At 50.1% G+C, this 14,323-nt stretch overlaps 1 protein-coding gene across 4 annotated transcripts in view; it reads left to right on the forward strand.

Moving 5' to 3' along the window:
• Positions 1-14,323, forward strand: part of CENPP (centromere protein P) — a 193,638-nt gene that overhangs the window by 173,656 nt on the left and 5,659 nt on the right. The window lies entirely within an intron of this gene.

Below are 14,323 nucleotides of genomic sequence, written 5' to 3' on the forward strand. Positions count from 1 at the left end.
CCAGGCTGCCAAGGGAGGGTGGCAGGGAGCGCTTAAGCATAAGTCTCAGCATCCTGGGTCCCAGTTTCCTCCTGTGGGACAAGGAACAGTCAGACTAACAGCCCATGAGGGCCCTCCCAGCCTCTCTAGAGGTGTGGGCATAAATAACCAAGGCCAAAGAAAGAACCCCGGCCCTCAGAGAGATCCCATTTTGATGGGGGAAGACAGTAAGAAGCAGCTGGGGCAGAAGGTGCCCAGCGAGGGTGGGGTGGTGGAGACAGGCCAGCCTGGGCCCATCCCCAACATGGGACCTGGAAGGAACTGAGGAAGGCAGGGCCCATGTGTCAGAGGGACCTCGCTGCAGGAAAGCGGTGGAGACAGACACAATGTAACAGTATTTTAACGCTATCAAGAAAGCGCAACTAGAAGGAATTCAGAGAAACATGGAAACATTTGTATACAACAGAGCCAAACAAGCCAGGCGTCATCTTTGTTTGGCACTCCAGCGCCCAGGGCTTTGGACCTGATCCTACCTTACACGCTCGCTGGGTGACCCTGGGCCAGTCATTTCACCACTCTGCCTCAGTCTCTCCATCTGTAAAATGGGGGTAATGATGGCAGCGTTGTACAGATCAAATGAGATAATGTAAAGTGCTCGGCACGGGGCCAGGAACGTAATGGGTGCTTAATCAATGCTTGTTTCCTGCTTTCCTGTGGCACCATAAATAGGCCTATGGGGGAAGGAGGGGGCACGGCTCGGCCAACTGGAGGGGTGCCAGGGGGCCCCATCAGCAAAGTCAGGAAGGCCGGGGTCTGTCTCCTCTGTCCTCTCCATCGTTCATCCGCCCCCGGGTGATCAAGGCATAGGTTCCACAGGATCTAGAACCTGGGGCACACACACACACACACACACACACGTGGGTGAATGTATGGACATAGATGGGGGTGTCATTTCTTTTCCATTGGTTCCCTGTGCAATCCTATGCATTTAAAGAGCCTGTTCTGAAAAGGGCCCAGACCATACCGCTGCTCCATGGGTCCCATGACCCCTACCCCCATCTCATCTAGAGTGATTCTGGCTTATGCCCATCCTTGGACAACAGCATGCTTAGTGGACTGTGGGCTTTCACATGCCCCAAGAGCATCCGGGAGAGATAATGGGTTGTCAGGGAAGGAGCCCTGGACTTGGGATAAGAACGACCTTAGTATGAAGACTGAATTGTCCACTGGCTTCTCAGAGCCTGAAATGAGTTTAGTAATCCCTGGGAAGCAGCGTCCCATAGGCCAGGGTTCAGGGACTACCACAGACACTCCCTGGGCCTCAGTTTCTTTGGCTATAAATGAAGGTGGCAGACTGGAGAGCCTTTGAGGTAGGGTCATTGTAGGTCTGAAGCTATGATCCTGTGATCTTATCAGGTTCTGGTGAACATCAAGTACAATAATAAATTTTTAAAAAGCCTTCTAGGTGTGTCAGCAAGGGGGAGGGGAGGAGGAGAAACGATAGAGGGGAAGGAAGAAAGGGAGAAGGGGAAGGAAAGATAGAGGAGGAGGGGGAAGAACGGGAGGAGGAGAGAGAAGGGGGGAGGGAAAGTAAAAAGGGAAGCTGGAGAGAGAAGGAGAGGGAGGGGAGGGGGAGGAAGAAAAGAGGGAGATGGAGAAGAGAGAAGGGAAGGAGGATGAGGATGAGAAGGGAGAGGGGATGGAGAAAGAGAAGGAGGAAAGGGAGGAGGGGGAGAGAAGCGCAGGCTGCGGGGGGAGGGGGGCTGTGCTGCTGTTTTCTGATGCCCAGGCCCTTCTGGGCCCCTGCCCCTTTCAGTTGCTCCTAACTTGTAAGGTTCGCAGGTGTTAACCTTGGAGCTCGTGGATCCTCCAGGGACAGGGTGGGCTCCTTTAGGGTTTGGGTTGGTGCCAGGCTTCATTCTGTCCATCACTTTACAATTTTGTATAGAAGAGATATTTGCAAGTTGGGTGTTTGTGACGGGGGGCTGCCTGTGATGGTTCTGAATCTACAGTACAATGAAAACAATATTCTCAGCTGTGGAATTAATATATAGGAAATTATGGAAAACCCATGGAAAGCGTGAGACATCTAGGCCTGGGGAAACAAGTAATACAGCTATACATCGCTTATTAAAAACAGGTCACACCCTTAGGGGAGAAACAAGAATGATGCTGAAAGTGAAATTATTTTGAGAGGAAAAAGGAACTTCATACAGTTGCATCATCAGAAGCAGCCCCGAAGTCAGCCCGGTCTGTGCCCAGGTGGCAGGGCTCTCCCTGCTCTCACAGCCCTGGGAGTGGCTTGACAGCTGTGGGCCCATGCTGAGAGCACTCCATGCTGACTCACGCTGTCTAATCCCCAGCAGGGTCTTTATGCCTTCCTTCCCAGGGCTGGCTCCTCTCCATGCTCCTGGGGGCCCATTGCTGCCCATCACACGCACTCAGCTGAGGCTCACAATGTCCAGTCACCCTGCATCAGGACCTGGCCTGTTCTGTCCCATCCTCTCCTCTGTGGAGATAAGAGAGGACATGATGGGCCCAAAGCATGTCAGAGAGGAACAGAAAAAGGAGGAGCTTTGCTCATTTCCTTCCCATCAGGCAGTGTGTAGCTAGCCTGCCCCATTGTGAGCTGTCTTGGTGCCTTGTCAGAAGCGTCACAAGGATCAATCTTTGGCAGTTCAGATTCTCCCAGGCCATGCTGCTCTAAAGCAAGTGGTTTTCTGCCAGGATTTCAAGGCCTCCTTTAGTTCCCAGTGCAATATGGTGGACTTTTCTCCCTTGCCATTTCCCCTTACTCTTCTACAGCTGCTAATGCTTTCTGGGGAAGGTGCCATGTAGACACCCATGGCATTGAGTAATTGACCAACTTTCCAGCTAGTGATGCCCTCCCTGCTCTGGCCTTCCTGTCTTCCCTTCCCACTCTTGACTCCTTGGTGAAATAGCCCAACTGGACATTCTTCTGGTCTCTAGAGTTCTTCAGTCCCTTTTTTCACTTTGATCTCACTTTGCCAAGCCCCAACCTGAATCATTCCTGCCATCCGCCTGCCTCCTTACACACATGTACTGCACAGAGCTGTAGGAAGCAAGGCTAGGGCTGGGTTCATTACCACATCCTCCCAGACAACCCTTCTACACCTTCTCAAAAGGCACTGTCTGTCAGCACTGCAGCTACTTATTCCAAGCCTTCTTTCCTCTTCTCAAGCTTTCCGCATCACAACTTCATCTCATCCTGAACCCAAAATCAGACCATTTGCCAAGATCTCTCTCTTCTCCCCTCATCTCCTCACCCTTGGATTCCTAGCTGATTCTCACCCAAGACATCCTCCCCCTACTCCCTCAGCCCACTTTGGGCATTTTCTCCAACTGTCCTTCTCCCAGGCCTGGAGTTCACTTTCATCTCTGCCTCCTGGCTTCCTTCAAGTGCAAGCTAAAATCTCACTTTCTACCAGAAGCCTTTCCCAATCTCTCTTAATTCTAAGGCCCTCCTATTGATTTTTTCAAATTTATCCTAGGTCTTAGTTGTTTATACACAGCTGTTTGCATATTGTCTCCCCCAGTAAACTATGAGCCCTTTGAAGGTAGGGACTATTGTTTACCTTTTTCCTTTCTCTGTGTCCCTAGCACCTGACACATAGTAGGTTCTTTTTCTTTTTCATTTTTATCTTTTATTTTTTCCAGTTTCCTATACAATTTTTAATGTTCATTTTTTTTAAATTTTGAGTTCCAATTTCTCTCCCATCTCCCCTTCCTCTTCCCTTATTGAGAAGGCAAGCAATTTGATATAGGTTATCCATGTGCAGTCATGCTCAACACATTTCCATATTAGTCATGTTGTGAAAGAAAACACAGCCCCCCACCAAAAAAACCCACAAGAAAAAGAGTCATATATCACAACATGTTCATCCATTCTCCAGCTGCTGATGGACATCTCCAGTTCTTTGCCATTGCAAAAAGAGCTGCTATAAATATTTTTGTACAATATATAAAATATGTATTTTTGTACAGAATAGCTCTTTCCCCGCCCCCCACACCTTTATTTTATCCTCCTTGAGATACAGACCTAATAGTGGTATTGCTAGATCAAAGGATATGCAGAGTTTGGTTGCCCTTTGGGCATAGTTCCAAGCTGTTCTCCGGAATGGGTGGATCCATTCATAACTCCATTAATTAGGGTCTCAATTTTTCCACATCCCTTCCAATATTTGTAATTTTCCTTTTCTGTCATGTTATCATGTTATCTGTCATGTTACACCTATCAATCTGATGTGTAAGATGGTACCCCAGAGTTGTTTTAATAAGATTTCTCTAATCAATAGTGATTTAGAGCATTTTTTTCAGATGACTATAGATAGCTTTAATTTCTTCCTCTGAAAATCACCCGTTCATATCCTTTGATCATTTGTCAGTTGGGGAATGACTTGTATTCCTATAAATTTGACTCAGCTCTTTATATATTTGAGGAATAAGGTTGTCTTTATCAGAGAAACTGAATGTAAAATTTCCCCCAGTTTTCTGTTTTCTTCTAATTTTGTCTGTATTGGGTTTGTTTGTGCAAAACCTTTTTAATTTAATGTAATCAAAATCATCCATTTCACATTTTGTAATGCTCTCTGTCTCTCGTTTGGTCCTTGTTTTGGTTCTTCCCACGCTCCCCTAATCTGCCTGTGATATCTCCCTTTATCTCTATATCACGTATGCATTTTGACTTTATCTTGATATGTGGTGTGAGATGTTGGCCTACGCCTGGTTTCTGCCAAACTACTTGTCAGTTTTCCCAGGAGTTTTTGTCAAATAGTGAGTTCTTATCCCAAAAGTTTGAGTTTGCCAAACACGTTCAAGGTCTCTGAAGAAACTGCCTCAAGTCTGCCCCTGTTCTAGCCCAGCCCCCCCTATTGTCCAGTTTAATCAGCTGTCCTTCCTGAAGCTCAGGTTTGACCTTTTCTCTCTCTCTCTCTCCCTCTCCCTCTCTCTCTTCCTCTCTCTCTCTCTCTCTCACCCCCTCTCCCCCCTCCCTCTCTCTCTCTCCCTGTCTCTCTCCATCTCTATCTCTCTTCCTCTCTCTCTCTCTCTCTCTCTCTCTCTCTCTCTCTCTCTCTCTCTCTCTCTCTCTCTCTCTCTCTCTCTCTCTCCTGTCTCTTGCTGTCTGTCTCTGTCTCTCTCCCTCTCCCTCTCCCTCTCTCTGTCTCTGTCTCTTGCTGTCTCTCGCTGTCTCTGTCTCTGTCTGTCTCTGTCTCCCTCTCTCTCTCCCTATGACTTCCATGGTCACTTATACAAACTCCCAGTGGGACTTTTAAATTCTCCATTCCTTGCCACCTCCTTCTTCCCAGTATTCTCACACCTTACTAGTCCCTGCCTGCCTCCTCCTCTGCCATCGAGTCACACTAGTTTCCTGTGATTCCTGCACAGAAGGGACTGGTTTTGCCTTTCTTTGCAAACCCAACACTCAACAGCTTCTAGCACATAATAGAAGCTTAACAGCTACTTGTTGCCTAGATCCATTCGGGACTGAGCGCAGTAGCTTAAGGAACTGATGAGAGTTGCTCCAGGGTAGAAGGAACCCAAGATGATGTTGCTAGACCTGAGGAGACTGTGGGAGAGAGCAGGGTGTGGCTTGGAGTAGGAGCCAGCTGGGGTCCCAGTGAACCGCAAGCCCTCATCTGTCTGTCCTCTGGTAGCCCCTTTAGCCACTGCTCTGGCCATCTGGTCCCAGTCCTGAAAGGAGGGGAGGTGGTGGCTCCTGCATGGCCTGCCTCCACATCCACACTGACTGGCCCAGCCCTGTGAGCTCCCAGCAGGCTCTCAGAGGCCACACAGCCTGGGTGCAGCTTGTGCTTTGGAAGGTGGCTCTGGAATGCGGTAGGAGAGCTAGCATTTATCGAAATTAGCTGACATCTCACACAGTGGCCAGGGGAGAGCTTGTAGACCCGTTGTGTGGGCTCTCCTTCCTGGCCAGTTTGTAAGCGTGCCTCCCAGGCCCTCTTCCAGCTCAGGGATAAATATATGAAGCAGCCTGGAGTCCAGGAGAGGTCTCTGGGCACCTTCCTGGGGCCCTGCCCCTAGTGACATCCAACTATTAGCTGCTCTACAGTCTGCCCTTCAGAGCTCACATTTCAGATCCAGGAATGATCCTTCTCATCCTTCCACAAGGGGACATCAGCCCTGAAACTCACCTCCTCGGCACCCCACCCCCACCCTCCCTCCGTCAGAGGTGGACATCAGTGCTACCCTTCCAGGTTTCTTCAAGGAGGGCATCAGGGGATTTTCCTCATCCTGTGCCAGCTGACTGCTTTCCTGGCCCTCATCCTTCCACAAGATGACATTAGCTCCTCTCCCATTCCCTTGGGGAAATGTTCCCCCCAGCCCACTCCTCCAGGGCCTGATTTCAGTTAATTTATGGCACCCAGAGGTGCCAGTTTTGATAGAAGAGGAGCCGCCTGGAGGGGCGGTCCTCCAGGGGCTGTTTAAATTCACTGTGTCAGAAAGACTTCGGTGAGGCAGACCACATTTTCACCTTGATGCCCAGGCCCAGCTGCTATAAGCTCAGTGCCACCAATGCCCAGCTCAGGGAAGGCCTCAGTGCTGCAGAAGTCAGCACCAACTTGTCCAAAGGATCTTATTGGAATTCTTTCTTGGGAGTTTGGGCAGGGCTGTTTGGCAGCTGTGGCCCATGTTTCCTTCCTCAATTAAGCATTCTGCTTAAAACCTGCTGCTAGCCCCCTCCCCAAGTCCTGGCACATGGAGATCCCTTTACCAGGGTCACCTCGACCCTTGCACAAGGATCAACGGCTCCACTAAATCATGACCTTTGGATTAGTTCAGATCCCCTGGTTACAGTGGGGTTTGGGGTAGAGTTCACCTCCCAACCTAGTTCTTTGAGTGTTTCTAAGCCTGAACTTTAAAACCTACAGAAGAATGTGGACCCCTCCCCCCCAGAGGATCCTAATAACTTCCTTGGCTCTGCCCACTTTCCTGCTGTGACCCTTGTTTGCCACTAGCCTGGGAAAGGAGGGTTTCCCCAAGCCAAGATCCTCACTGCCTGGTTACAGGGCTGATGACTTTCCCCTGTAGCCCACCTTCCACACTGGCTGCCCACCCAGCCAACCCTATCTCTTCAGTGTGCACTCACTAAGTTCCTCCTCTTTTCCTGACTGGGGATACAGAGATGAAAAAGAAGCCTTTCCTGTCTTCAAGGTGCTTCCCTCCTACTGGGGGTATAGAACAGGGTAAATCCATCCTTGCTATTGTCCCAGCATGGGATGGTACAGAGGGGTCAGGACAGATCTGCCAGGTGCCCTCTGAGCTCTCCCTCCCGGGAGCCTGGAGATGGAGGGCAGGAGCTAAGGGCATTCCTCGTGTAGGAGCAAGAAGAAATGGCCAAGGACAGGAGAACCGAGGAGACCAAGGGAGGGGATGGACCAGGAAGGGACTGGAAAAGTGGGCTGAAAGCCAGTTCTAAGGGGTGTTAAGTGCCACACCAGAGTTTATCAGGTATAGCCTACATTTAGAGTCAGAAAGACCCAAGTTTGAATCTGTCAAACATTTCTGAGCTGTGTGTCCCCAGGCAGCTCACTCAACTTCTCTGAACTGGTCAGACAGAAGGGAGTCATCGCACTAACCTCACTTCCGTGTTATAAAGCACAGATGAGAATATGTACAAAAACACTTTGGGAGCCAGAAATGGTAACCAGAAGTGTCCAATCGCTAGGTCAGAGGAGCAGAGGAGAAAAGCAGCCGCCTTGGTCTTAGGAATATCTGTTTTGCAGCATTCTGGAGGGTAGAGACCTCACTTAGGAGGCATGAGGCCATCAGCAAGGATGTGACTGGGGACCCAAAGCAGAGAAGCCGGGAGGGTGGAAATAAGATTTGATGCCGACATGGGGTGTCATGAGACTCGGGAGAGGGGAACGATGAGAGGTCTGCTCTTGACCTCGTACCCAGCTGGTGATGCCTCCTCGCAATAATCCTCCGAGGTCAATGTCAGTGTTATCTTCATCTTTGGGGCAGATAGGTGAGGTGACTTGCCCAGGGTCACACAGCTAGGAAATGTTGGGCAGGATTTGAATTCAGGGGACCAACAAGCCATGTGCTGTGGCATCCCCTGCTGATAAGACTAAGCCCTCGGGTATGCCTGTTCTCTGCCTCTCCAGTTTTGATTGATTGATTGACTTTGCATTTCATATTCATCCCTTTGGGGAGGAAAACTGGCCCAAGACGATATCCCAGCCATCTCACCCTTAGCAGCCATGGGGCCTGTGGGACATTGGTCCTTCCCAGTCTTATTCCATAGTGTTGGTGGTGGGAGGATCATCAGAAGGCCTGAGGGGGATCCTCATCAGGCAGCGCCAGCTGGGCCAAGGAGTTTGCCAGTTCACCTGATGATGGCCACATCTTCGTGGCAGGAGAGCTTGCCCACCAGCCTCCACAGAATTTTAGAATGGGAAGGGACCTCGGGAGCCATCAAGGCCAAACCAAGGCAGAGAAAAGGTACCCCCACCATCTCTCCCATTCCTGATAAGAGATCATCCAGCCTCTGCCTGGGCAGCTCACACTGGAAGGGATCATGGATGTTGTCTCCTGATGGGTGTCCCCACCTGGGACAGAGCCCTCCCATGACCAGAGGCCAGAGGGGTGCAACCACTCCACTTTGCTGCCTCAACCTCTAGGGGCAACAGAAGGGTTTGGGTTCCTCTTTGGCTTGAACTGGACAGGATGCTGGAGGTCTTCCAGTCCCATCCCTGCCTACATTGTCCTTCCCAAGAACTGGGCCTATTCCCCATTTGTCCTCATGGGCCCCCACTCAGCACTAAGCACCCAGGCCTGACTCAGACCAGGAGCTTAGTAGATGCTCGTTGATTGTCAGTCTCTTGGTCAGGACACTCCAGCTTATCAGGGTCCTTCCTAAGCTACAGTGCCCAGAACAGAACAAGGCATCTCAGGATGGGATCTGACCAGGGCAGAGGTCAGAACTGGCACCTCCTTAGTCTAAGACAATGCGGCCTGCCCAAGACAGTATGACCCATGGCTGGGTCCTCTCAAATCTGGAGTTCTTCAGAGCTTTTCAGGCAAACTGCTACCCACCGCATTGTCCCCACTATGTAACCCGCAGCTCCCTTTATTGTACCCCATCCGAATGAATTCCATCCTGTGTCCCATGCCTCCCCCATCCTGTACCTCCCCAGTCTTATACCCCAAGCCTCCTCACTTCTGTACTGGTGCAGGGGATGTTCGAAGCCCATGTGTAAGACTGTTGATTGACTGATAGAAAATCAGGTGCCCACGCCTGTGATTTGTAAATACAGGCTCTGAGACTCTGTCTCCTTTTCCCCCTCTCCAGGATGGATTTCCCTGGTTGTGACTCTGAGTAACTTGGTTATTCTAAAAGTTTCCTCTGTGTAAAGTTTTCCGTCCTTATCCTTTGTGAAATGTGATGACCGGATATTTTTAAAGTCCTTTGCTCTGGGATGTGTCATTCCTAGCCAGGGAGGGACCCAGGTATCCCTGTCATTGTAACCAACTTGATCATATAAGAAATGAAACGTTTCTCTTACATCCACCAAAAGCACATCCATTCAGTCAGTGGGTAGCATTCCCTCAACACCTTCTCACTCCTGGATTCTAGCTCTTTTGAAGGAACAAGGACCTAACAATTCTCAGTGACCACAAGCAGAAGGAGCTGACTGTAGTGGAGTGAAGGTGCCCGGACACCTGGTGGGACTTAGACGAGACAATTCCACTCTGCTCCTCTGTAAACCTGCCCAGCCTGAGCTCAAGCAGGAGGCAAGAGTCAGCATGAGGACTGTGCCTCTTCCTGCAGGAGGGTGAAAGCAGTCCCATCCGTGGCCTTAATTATGGCCTAAGAAAGGCAGTGAGAGAAATGAGGAGAAGAGCTGTCTCCTGATGAGGCCAAATGTGACCCATGAGGGCAAGAAGACTCTTGGCCTGGGAGTGAGGGGGGTCCATCCATCCTGCTGTGGAGATAGGGATCCCCTGCCACGGAGATCAGCTGATTAACATTTATTAAGTTCTTGCTGTATACCAGGCACTCTTCTCAGCACTGGGGATTCAGAGAAAGGCCCAAACCAGTCCCCATTCTCCAGGAGCTAATGGTGTGATGGGAGAGCCAACATGTGCAAGCTATGTATAACCCAATCTCCAAATAGTCAGCAGAGGGGAGGCACTGGCTAGGAGGGATTGGAAAGCCTTCAGGGAGGTACAGTTTCAGCTGGGATTCCAAGGAGGCCTGAAAGCTAGGAGGCAGAGAAAACCCCCAGAGAAGGGAGATGGCAAGGAAAAGCAGAGGCCAGGGTCACTGGATTGGAGTGCAGGGATAACTGTAAGGTTAGAACAGAATTAGGATTATATGCAATGGGGCAGTACAGGAGTAAAGCAAGGGTGTCTCCTGTAGTATAGCGATGCTCTAACCCTTCCTCCTATGCTGGTTTTTCCTTTAAAGTACTGAGACATTCTCTGAGGTTTGGTTGGCTCAGGAACTTATCCCCTGAGGACAAAAGGCCACAGGGAATGGGGGAAGGGGAGAGAGGCTAAGGGCAAGGGAGTTTTGTTCAGTTGGATCCACTCAGGGCGTCCTGGGTGCCTTTTCCTGTTAAAAATACTTCTCCTTCTGGAGTTGAATACACCTTTTGTTGACTGTTAAAGAATTTACAGGTCTTTCTATCAAACCTAAACTACCAAGAGATGGTCCTGAGTCAGGCTCCACTCAGAACCTCCTTACCCCATGATCATTTGCCATGTTCTAGAAATGATTCTAATACAAAAAAGGCATCAAGACAGGTAAAGAGGAGAGAAAAATGGTTACTAATCCTAGGGAATCAGCAAAGAAACTAGTTGATTAAATCCAGTAAATGAATAGGCTGCCATAAGGAACCCACAAAATCCACAGCATTTTACATGCTAAGAAGAAATCCAGGGCAGTCACGGAAAAGGAAATTCCATTCCATACAACTTTCAAAGTACACTCAGCACCTATGTAGGTACAGTTATAAAACTCCCCAAGGAAATGGAGGAACAACTTTAAAAGCTAGAGGCTGGGCCTTCCCACAGAACTGCCAGATGTCATGCTCTGTTAGCCAAGCTACCAAAGCTTTACTTTACAGAAACAGGCAGAATGACAGAATTTATTTGGAAGAACACAGGATCTAGAATATCCAGCAAAATCACAAGGAGAAGGTAGGAATGAAGTACGAATAGACCTTCTGGACCTCAGGCTATATTTGTAAGCATTAATCATCAAGAACCATTTGGTTTTGGTTAATAACTGAAGGAACAGGAGATCTGTGGAACAGAATCAGAAACAAGTGGACTCAGTAATCTAATTGTTTGACAAACCTGAAAACACAAACTGCAAAGCATCCTGGGAAACATGAGGGGTGAAGCCCAATCTGACACCATGATCCACAGCGCATTCGAACTGGGTGCTTGATCCTGTGTGGACTCAGAGCCCAAGGGACCTGAGAGGCCCTGAAGCCCTAGCCCTCCTTGCAGAACTGAGGAAAGGGAGGACAGGAAATGTTGGGTGGCTGGCCTAGAACTGTCTGGGCTGGCAGTCTTCCTGCCGGCTCTCCTGAGCCCCGGAGCTGCCAAAACTGCTATGCCACCAAGAGATCAGCCGCCTCTCCTAGCTGTGGGGAGGGTGGACAGAAGCACTGGCACCACGTGAGGCTCATGAGGCTGGAGAAGAGTAGGCCATCCTGATGAACAGCTGGGCAGCAGCCACTGCTCCCAGGGTCTCCAGAGTGCTTGTCCCGGTTATCACCTCTTTCCTGCCTTGTAAGTGGCATTTAGAGATCTCGTTACCAGTTGAAAGGACGTGCTTTGGCCAAATCCTTGGGAGCTGGGGGGGAGAGAATGAGGGAGAGGAGGGACTGGGGGCGGAAGGTTCTGCTGCTGGGACCAGATCCCCACACCGTTTGGTGATGAAAACAAGGGATGCTGGTTGGTCTGACCCCCTGTTTTTATTGCTTTTGCCAAATCTGAATCAGTCCTCCAGTTGCTTTGCCCATTAAAAAAAACTCCCCTCTGTTTCGATCTACTAAGCAGAGCCCCGTGGTGATGAAGTCCAGGGAAGGGTTGTGATCCGCCCTCTGGTCACCCTTTCCCCCCAGCTCCAGCTCCTCAAGGTCAGGAACTTCAGGGAAAGCCTGACCCACAGAGTAAGCACTTAAAAAAGGCTTCTTCCCTCCCCTCCTGGGTGCAGTCACAGCTCTTCTGGACTTTATTTTCAGCAAACTGTAAGTTCTGGGTTTGGTGACCCCTCAAGGAAGCTGTTGTTGGTGCAGAGCAGCGAGGGTTAAGCTGGGCCCAAGCCTCAGGGGCCCCGGAGAGATTTCAGGGATCTAGGGAATGGGATGAGCAAAAGATAACATCTTTTTGGACAATCACAACTGAGATCCAGCATTTTCTTCCATTACAAACGTGAGCGAGAGCCACGCTTCTCTGGAGCTCCCATGGGCTTCCCTGAGCTGCTGCCAAAGTGAGGTGCCCATGACTCCAAAGCCGGCTCCAGTCCCTTCTTCCCGGCCCCTTTGATGCCTCCCCAGCCATGACTGTGGGAGACTGTGCTTGTCAGGACATACCCACAGACATGGGTTTTGATCCCGGCACTGCTGCTAGTGCTGGCCAGGTTTTCTGGCCTCTGATAACACAAGGTTCTGTTTTGGCAAGACCTCCGGCAGGGCTTCTGCCTTTGCTTGGGGACCCTGTTCGTTAAGAGGAAGGGGATGCTCAATGACTCCTTTGCTGTTTGTCTGGATGCCTCGGCTTTCATGCCAGGACATACTGATGAGTGTGCACGTAAGGAGCAGGGCCTCCATCAACTCTGGCCAAATGTAACCTTTGCCTGGCCTTCTGGGTCAGCTGTGGGGTCCCTTGATCTGCCACAGAAGCTTAGGGGCTGGGAACAGGCCTAAGTCCCCAGTTTGCATTTCTTTTGAAAGCCACTGACTTGTGTCTCTTGACTATTTATCACTCAGGAAACAGTTCTTGGTGCTCTTGTAGAAGGTGGGTGTCAGACCCTTATCGGTGATGTTTAATGCAAACCCGTTCCCACTAGACCATTTTCCTTCCATTTCCATCTTCAGTGACAAATATAAGGACAGAGAACAGAAAACTCCCAAGGCTTCCTTCCTCCAGGGGGATCCCAGATAAAACCATCCTCCTTCTGGCTTTGAAAGTCCTTCCCACCCTGAGCCCTTCCAAGTGCTCTCCCAGCCTCAGGCCTCCCATCTCCCTCCTTGTCTCTGCATCCAGGCTCTCAGTGACCACAGGAAGGAATACATCTCTGAGGCCCATCCTAACTCATGCCTGTGGGCCCAGCTGGAGCTTCCTTGGCCCCCTGATGCCATGAGGAGGCCTCTCTCCCTGGGTCTGTGGTTGGGCAGTGTGAAGGCTATGGAAGTTCTCCTTTGTACAGTGTTGTTAGTAGACAAATTATTCTCCATTATGGTTGTTCACAAGGGAAACTGGAAATGGGTTGTGTAAAAATACCATGTCTGCAGCAAGCATGACGTGAAAAGAGCATGGAAGGATAGCCTGGGTTCGAATTGTGGGGGGGGGAAAGCATGAACCCCCTTACTCAAATTGACTGCTCAGAGTCCTCTCAAGGTAAAAACAGAAAATCTCCTTTATTCAGTTCTCGCAAGAAACCGGGCGGTCCCTTCCCCAGTAAAGCTGGAGTCGGGAGGCGCCTTACAGAAGCAGAGTGGCAGTATATAGACCCTGACACGAAAAGCCCCCTCCCACAGCTGGCCATTATTAGCTAGGTCTTACATCCTAGGCAGGACATCTGACCACTCCCTTTTGAAACCCAGTTCAAATTTCCTGCTCCTGGACTTTACAAAGCCCGCGAAAACCCACATGTTATATGCAAATTAGGCATTGAGGAGTTATGAGTCATATCCAATCACTGATCCTAAAGCAGTACGTAGCCTTATATGGAAATCACCTGACTCTGGAGGAAGGGAAACCTGGGCCCAAGGACTCCCCCACTCCAGGGAGAAGGCTTCCTAAATCTGTTCCCTTTCAGAATCCTCCCTTGGACACTTCTTGATCAGCTCCAGGACCCTGGACAAGTCACTTCTGAGCCTCAGACCCTTCTCTGTCCAGTGAAACTAGAACCTCATCCATAGAGGTTTTCTTAGGCAGCTATAAGGGGTCTCAGACCTCCCAGAGCCCTCCCTCCCAGGATCACAGTCCATAAGTGGTGTTCAACCACTACCCAGAGACCTCTGGTGGGGGGGGACCCTCTGCTTCCAGAGTAACCCATTCTTCTTGTGAAGAGTGATCACCCCAGAAGCTTTCCCTGGCACTCAGCCCAGACTGTCTCCTT

This window comes from Notamacropus eugenii, chromosome 3 (genome assembly GCF_028372415.1).
Source record: "Notamacropus eugenii isolate mMacEug1 chromosome 3, mMacEug1.pri_v2, whole genome shotgun sequence".
NCBI classification, from domain to species: Eukaryota; Metazoa; Chordata; class Mammalia; order Diprotodontia; family Macropodidae; genus Notamacropus; species Notamacropus eugenii.